Source organism: Entelurus aequoreus, linkage group LG17, assembly GCF_033978785.1.
Source record: "Entelurus aequoreus isolate RoL-2023_Sb linkage group LG17, RoL_Eaeq_v1.1, whole genome shotgun sequence".
Taxonomy (NCBI): Eukaryota; Metazoa; Chordata; class Actinopteri; order Syngnathiformes; family Syngnathidae; genus Entelurus; species Entelurus aequoreus.
The window spans coordinates 28747245-28755800 of record NC_084747.1 but is presented as its reverse complement, the minus strand read 5'-3'; the positions used below and the strand labels follow the sequence as shown (position 1 = coordinate 28755800).

The 8556-nt window shown below is 35.9% G+C and overlaps 1 protein-coding gene across 1 annotated transcript in view; it reads left to right on the top strand.

Moving 5' to 3' along the window:
- The first annotated feature begins 558 nt into the window (after window positions 1-558).
- Window positions 559-8556, top strand: part of adgrv1 (adhesion G protein-coupled receptor V1) — a 472167-nt gene continuing 464169 nt past the window's right edge. Inside the window, exon 1 of the mRNA XM_062025438.1 lies at window positions 559-777. The gene's annotated coding sequence lies outside the window, so the exon portion shown is untranslated. The remainder of the gene's footprint in view (window positions 778-8556) is intronic.

The following is an 8556-nucleotide window of genomic DNA, read 5'->3' as shown; positions in this document are numbered from 1 at the left end:
AAAATGACCTGCAAATGGCCCCCGGGCCACACTTTGGACACCACTGGCCTACATGTTCTAATTGGCTTAATCAAATATTGGAGAATGATTAAGAGTACAAAAGCCCTTAAATTGATATCCTTCTTAAAAACATTTAAAGTGATTTAGGTAGCCATTTTTGACTTTTTTTTTTGTCATATTTGCTATTTATTATATTGAATTATTTGCTTTTGTTTTCTTTCCCTGATGTTGAAAGTGCCTTGAATTTTGTGTGAATTATAAATGTATGTTTGTTGTTCAATAAAAAAAACCTAAAAATAAAAAAAAACTTGTTGGCCGTAAAATGATTCTTCCAAAAAAGGTAATGTGCTGAAAAAAAAGAGAGGCTGCTGGATCCATTCGGCCCGCACGGTGGCGCCATTGGCCGCCCAAGAAAACCCCCATTTTCCCAAACGGACACACTGGGGATTAACAAACTGTCTCATTAGCTCCAGCCACCGCGCAGCAACTAGCTAATCTTCATACCGGGTCAGCGTGCTTGTGGGGCGGGTACAGTGACTCACATGGCCGGCAAACACAAGGAGAGCGAGGAGCAGCCTGGAGGGACCCGTTACTTTTCCCCGGACCAGCTAGAGTCCCGTTAGTTGGATCCCACCACTACCTCGTCTGAAGGGATAGCCGACTTTTAAACACCATCCGCGGGGAGACGGAGCATCATCCATGCTATCCTCAAACCGAAGGATATCACTATAATTTTTTTTTCTATTGGATTTGGGACTCATCAGGGAAGGTTGTCAGGTAAAGTATCACCACGCTTTATTCCGTTATAGTAGACGAAAAAGTTGTTGGAATAATATATATATATTTTTTTTATTGTAATAGCACCTCACCAGCCAGGTGGCGTTGCATGTGTGGGTGATTAATACAAAGGAGTCAATTAAGCCAGACAGCTCAAGCAGACACATTGTTTAACATTATAAGGAAAACGATTAAAAGTGGCACGGTGCTCATTTTATTTCACAATGACCTCCTCTCGACTAAAAAACTAAATATTGATTCAATGAATGGCCGGCTAGCCCATTGACGACAGAGACAAACGCTTCCATGTTTTTTTTTTCTTTCTAATTTTATAAACCTTTGTTTACAATATGCAACATTTACATATAATCAAGAAATAATGATAATCAAAACAAGTACAGAAACAGTACAAAACAGCGCCAGGGGGTTTAAACTCAATAAAGTAACTAAAGTAGAATGCAATATATATTAGGCCAGGGGTGTCGAAAGTGTGGCCCGGGGGCCATTTGAGGCCCGCAGCTAATTGTTTACCGGCCCGCCACACATTCTGGAAATACTATTGTAAAAATAAAAAAAGAACATTAAAAAAAGTGGAATGAGGTGAAATCTAATGAGAAAAAGTTGTAATGTTGACATGCCATGCAGGCTGTTTTTTTTCTTTTGTCTTTATTTTTCTTTTTTTGCCATTGCTCAAAAAAAAATAATGACAAAAAGTCCATGTTATAATGAATTATTTTCAGGGCTCCAATTACTTCAAATATTTCACTTTAAAATGTTTTATGCGGTAAACATTGCATATATTGTGTAGCCATATAAAAACATCGTTTTCTTTCACAAAAGCGCACAAAACAAACAAAATAATTGTTCCAGCATAAAATCGACAGATATATCTGAAGTTGATCTTGTAACTTAAGTGTTGAAAGTAAAAGAAAAACCTAATAAAAATGTATCACTTAATGAGTGGGGCACCTTTTGGATCCCAAATATATTTAGTGATTTTTTTATTTATCTTTTCACTGTGATTACTCAAAAATATGAAATAATTAAAATCAATGTTGTCCTGCATTATTGATATTTTAGGGCTCTATTTACCAAATACTGCATATATCAGTTTTACTATAAAAAAAACCAAGTTGTTTTTGACAGAAAGCCATAAAACATTTTTTTTAATTTGTATTACTTTATATCAACTTGAAGTTGATATAGAGATTTACTGTAAGCGTTAAATAATTAAAAAAAAATAATAATCTGGCTTATTTTTAACATTTTAATGACTGAGACCCTTTATGGTCCCCGGGACCCCTAAAGGTAAAATAAATAAAAAATCCATATATTTTGTTATGGTTTGAAAATGAAAAATATCAAAATGGCCCCCACATGCTTTAATTTTTCCGTGTGCGGCCCTCGGTGGAAAAAGTTTGGACACCCCTGTATTAGGCTGACCATATTCTAAAATTCCAAAAAGAGGACACTTATATGCGTGCCAAGGCCGGGACTAGGTGAAAATTTGCCAATGATACTCGAACTTGCTTTATAAATAATATATCTATTTAAATAAAGCATTTTTTCCTCCTCTGTTGACAGCAGTGTTGGCGCTAGGAATTTTCAAAATGGGGTCCCAGGGACCCCATCAAGTCATAAAAATGGGGTGCCACAGTTAATTTTTGAGGTCCTACTTTTTTGTAAGCGTTTTAAAAAACAAATGACAAATGTATGCATTGTCCTGTTATATCTCACATTCTATATTGTGTTTTGGAAAAAAATTGTCATAAACGTTACTTAATTCATTAAAAAAAAATAATACAAAAGAAAACAAATGTGTATACATATGTAAATGTATTCAGTTATAAACATTCATTCACTTTATTCTTTCATCTACCAATGCTGGTAGTTTTTTCTATGTTTTTATTTAATAAGTTGTAGGTGTATTTATTTCAGTATAAAAGTGTAAAAAGTGTTTTGCTTCGGTCATGAAATGATGATAATGGTGTGCCAGGGCATACATACATTTTATATTTAACGCTTAAATCACTGGAGTCTACATCAACTTCAGATCTATCCCTCATTTCAAAATGTTTTTTTATGTTGTTTTTTTTGTGTTTGTTTTCCGCCCTTTTGTGTCAAACAAAACTATGTTTTTTATGGCAAACACACTAAATATGCAAAATCTTCCACCAAAAATATTTTTCAAAGTGGAATATTTGATGTAACGTAATCGGAGCCTTTGATAGGTCAATAATTCATAATAACATTGATTTTGATTCAATATTATATTTTGAGCAATGACCATTTGAAAGGAAAAAAAACAGCATTGTTTTATTAGTCAACATTGCAACTGTTTCTAAATTACATTTCACCTTTAAGCTTTTTTATTTCACTTTTGTTATGTTTTTGTTTATTTAAAACATTAGCTGTTGGCCGCAAATGTTAAAAAAAAATCCAAAAAAATCTGCGTCCTTTCTGATTTCAATGCGTTAAAAAGACACAAAAAGTGTGTTAAAGCCAACACTGGTTGACAGTATAACAAAATAAGTCACACTTATATTCTGTAACATTCACAGTTTTGGAAAAAAGTGCAGAGGTAGAAATATTCAAAATTACCTCTTGTATATAATCTAAACATAAATAATGCCTCAAAACAAGTTAATTAAATTTAAACAAAAAACAGCAGACGAACTCTCGCCCTGCACAGCTGTTTTGTGCTTTGTAGTGTCGATGTGGGCTTGTAGATCGTTGGCCCCTTTATTTGCCACAGATATATACGTTCCTGCTTTGCACACAGTGCATTCTGCTTTCCATGTGTCACGGCCAGGACAAAATCACAGATGCTTTTCCTGCAAATCATCCGTGAAGTTGCATTTACGTTTCGGCTTCTCTCTTGTGTCCTGTCTGTCTCTGGACTGTCTCGCTCTCTCGCTCTCTGTCTCTGCCCCTCCCTCAAGAATGTTGCTGCGTGCGCACACCTTCACAATTTGTTTTGTTTTCAACCCCTTCTTAACCCTGGACGTACATTGAATATACACGCAACCCTAACTCAAAATACTGGACATTTGAGGCATTTAAGAATCCCTGCCCGGACAGCCCTGCAAAAGAGGACATGTCCGGGGAAAAGAGGACGTATGGTCAGTCTGATGTATAAATATGTAACAAAGTATAAAGCCATAGGCTCACACAAGTCACGTAAGTCAGTATTTGTATTGAGACAAGGCACATTTTTTTAATTGAAAAAATCCTGAGGCACACCACCAGCAGAAAACATAAAAAAATGAAACTCAGTAGTCGATATTGACAATAAAAAGTTGTTCTCGCAAGTGTTGGATATTCCCCGCACCTGCTTTGTTTTCGCAATCAATACTATTTAAGTTGTCGCTATCCTTCTTTGCGGGGACATTGATGATTGTCATGTCATGTACAGATGTACTTTGTGGACGCCGTCTGCTCCACACGCTGTAAGTCTTTGCTGTCGTCCAGCATTCTGTTTTTGTTTACTCTGCAGCCAGTTCAGTTTTAGTTTCGTTTTGCATAGCCATCCCTAAGCTTCAATGCCTTTTCTTAGCGGCACTCGCCTTTTATTTGTTTTTGGTTTAATTGTTAGATACCTTTTTACCTACACGCTGCCTCCCGCATATTGTGATCACGACAAACCTTGTTCCCGACATCTACAAAGCAATTAGCTACCTGCTGCCACCTACTGATATAGAAGAGTATTACACGGTTACTCTGCCGAGCTCTAGACCAGTGTTTTGACCCTTTTCTGAGCCAAGGCACATTTTTTTCCTTGAAAAAATCCGGAGGCACACAACCAGCAGAAATCATTGAAAATTTAAACTCAGTAGCCGAAATTGACAATAAAAAGTATTTCTCGCAATTGTTGGATAGGAATTCAAACCATAACCAAGCATGCATCACTATAGCTCTTGTCTCAAAGTAGGTGTACTGTCACCACCTGTCACATCACGCCCGGACTTATTTGGAGTTTTTTGGTGTTTTCCTGTGCATAGTGTTTTAGTTCTTGTCTTGCACTCCTATTTTTGGTGGCTTTTCCTGTTTTGTTGTTATTTTCCTGTAACAATTTCATGTGTTTCTTGAGCGCTATTCCCCGCACCTGCTTTGTTTTCGCAATCAAGACTATTTAAGTTGTTCGGAAGCTATCCTTCTTTGTGGGGACATTATTGATTGTCATGTCATATACGGATGTACTTTGTGGACGCCGCCTGCGCCACACGCTGTAAGTCTTTGCTGTTGTCCAGCATTCTGTTTTTGTTTACTTTGCAGCCAGTTCAGTTTTAGTTTCGTTTTGCATAGCCATCCCTAAGCTTCAATGCCTTTTCTTAGCGGCACTCGCCTTCTGTTTGTTTTTGGTTTAAGCGTTTGATACCTCTTTACCTTCACGCTGCCTCCCGCTGTCGTCTGCATATTGGGATCACGACAAACATCTACAAAGCAATTAGCTACCTGCTGCCACCTACTGATATGGAAGAGTATTACACAGTTACTCTGCTGAGCTATAGACAGCACAGACACTCGACAACGGCACATTTGCGGATTATAATTACTGGTTTGCAAAAAATATTTTTAACCCAATTAAGTGAATTTACATAATCTCCCATGCCACACCAGACTGTATCTCACGGCACACTAGTGTGCCGCGGCACAGTGGTTGAAAAACACCGGCTCAAGCAGACACATTGTTTAACATTATAAGAAAAACGATTAAAAGTGGCACGGTGCTAATTTTATTTCTCGCCCTGGTGCCCTCCTCTCTAATAAAAACTAAATATTGATTCAATGAATGGCCGGCTAGCCCATTGACGACAGAGACAAAAGCTTCCATGGTTACATGCAGGATCTCCAGTGTGATTGCTATTCTTTGTGTGGCCATTCTCTCGCCCACGGAAATCAAACAAGGATCCCCCACACAAGGGGAAAGAGCTCGGAGGGGGACACTCTAAAAAAAAAAGAAGTCCCCTCTTGACCAATTTATAGTGCTCCTATAAGTAATCTTGGCACACTTGTGAAGTGAATAGTAAGGCAATTATATTGACCTACAAATTATTGCCATTATTTTTTTAACCACTGATGTAATGATAATACATAACTAGACAAGGCAATTTTTGAAGGAATTGCGTGTGAATGCTCCAATGCTGAAGTTGAACTGAAATCCTGTATTTTTTTTAGAATTGTTGAAGTACAGCACACAATTTTGAACAGGCTGAATATTTTGAAGTTGGAACAGTTTGAATCAGATGAAAAAATGTGGGCGTTGTGGAACTTTAAAAAATGTCCCATTGATTTCAATGAGAGTTTCCAAAAATTTAAGAATTTCGGGAAAAGCGGGAATTTTTTGGGAAAATGGCAAAAAACTTGAATGGTCGGAATGAGTTGAAATGGTTGGTTTTGGAATTTTTCAAATCAGTCGAGAAATGTTGAAGTAGTAACATGTTGAATTGAGAAATGGTATTACGGAATTCATGGAATTTCGGGAAAACCGGGAAATTTTCCAGTTCAAAAAACGACTTCGTTTTTTGTCCTAATTAATTGGAATGTTTTGACGGTGGAACGGTTGAAATGGGTTGAAAAATGTGGGAGGAGTAGTCGCCAGAAAAAAAGGGTGGAAATAGGGCTCTGGAAAACCAGGAATTCTGGAAAATCCTGGAATTCTTTTGAACTTGGAATATGGGTAGTGTGAATTTCCAGAATGGTGGAATGTGTTGAAGGTGGAATGGTTTGAATCAGTTGAAAAATGTATAAAAGGTGGAAGTTTGAAAAATGACCAATTAATTTTGAATGGGAAAAATGTCCCGGAAAACCTGGAATTCTGGGAAATCTGAAAACTTTTGGAAATTTTCAAGAGAAAGCCTGTGATTCCAGATCAGGCTGAACAGTTTGAAGTTGGAACGGTTTGAATCAAATGAAAAATGTGGAAGGTAGAGCGCACCAAAATCTGGAGAAGAATAATAATAATAGATGAATTTTGGTGTAGAAAGCCATATGTGTGAATTCTTTGGAGCATTCACGCAGTAATAATACAAGTATACAGTCCCCTTTCAAATGCAATCAACTTGTATTTATTGTATCTTTTAACATTGTAATCGAAATGTCAACTTTTAAATACCAAGTCAAATAAAATAAACAAATAATGAAATAATATATATATATATATATACTCTGTCTTGAATAAAAATCACAACCAAAAGCAATACAATAGGTTATGTCTCTGTTAAGGACGGGGTGGGGCACACTCAAATATACACAACCAAAACAATCAATAAACAATAACAAAAATTTTAAAAAAAGTTATTGTGGCCAAAACTATCCCGGTTCCCATTATTATTGTGGTATTGTTTAAAGTGCTCAAAAAGTAATTATACATGCGCTTAAATCTGTTAATCATGTTTATTTTATAATAACTCAAATAAATGGCCACACAATATACTATACATTCTTGGCAGAGGAAACATCAAATTCATAAGAGCCATATTATGTTTGCATGTTTAAATATGTTTATCTTCTTCTATTTGAATTTGTAAACACTTTAGGTTTTAAAAAAAAAGAAAAGTAAATTGCGTGATCAGTTATTTCACTATTTCACTGTTCATTCTCCGAACTATTGTGACGTCACGAGAGTTCACTTCCTGTTGAATGGAGTCCATGTCCGTTAGAGATGGGATTTATGGCTCTTGGAAGGGAACGAGCCGTTCCTTTGAAAGAGCCATTCGAAAAGCTGTCTCGTTATTATAGTCCTTTTTATCAAGTAAACAATAAATAGTAGCAGTTACTGTATATAATAAGATGTGGATCAATTATTGAAGTTTATACAAATATTACACTATTGTTGGGAATTACTGTATTCTGAAATTAATGAGTACGCATTCCAATTACAGGCCTTGGAAGACGCCTGTGTTGTATAATGTTGTTTATTTTATTGTAGGCACTGTTTTTGGTGGTGCCATATTCTCGTGCTTTTACTGTGATATCACTATTTTGAATTTTCCCTCACCTAAAAAGATTGTAGTACAAGAGCATTGGAGCAAAAGGGGTCAAATGCACAAATAATAAGTAAGAATAAAATGTATTTATGGATATAAAAAGTATAAACAAAACTAGAATAAATTTAGGACATAATAAAAATGGGTAATTACAGAAAAGTGAATCAAAATAAGATAAATATATAAAATAAATAGAAAAGTATAAACATAAATTATAAAAATATATTTATATAAATATATGACTTTCTTTGATACATTTTCCAGTCCAGTTGGTTGAGCAGTTGGTAAAGCAGTAGGAACGGTTAACAACTGCAAATCCGTTCTTATCAGTCGTTCTAAAACCTCGATTTGTTTGTGAAAGACACATCTCTAGTATCCGTCTGTTTCAACTGGACACTGTGGAGTTTATATTGATAAATATGTGCAAAAAACAGCACGGCCTTTATGTTTAATTTGAATACTATAGCTCAGTTCTTTAGACATTAATGTGTTTGTATAAATTTAGATTGGGGGATGACGTTTCTTAACGGTAAAATACGTTCATGTCTCTTGTTTACATGTTAGCATTTAATCTAGCTAGCGTGCTAACGCTAGTTGGTTTCCATAATTTGATGAAAGTGTGGTTATCAATCACAGTTTTCCCATCATTTTGATTTAATACGGTAATACTAACCGTCAGGAGTTTTAAAGCGGTTACCATTACGACCGTTTGTGTGCAAAACAGTGACCGCTCTTGTAATCCGTAAAATTGCATAAATATGGCGATAATCAAGGCTGGAAAATGTATCCA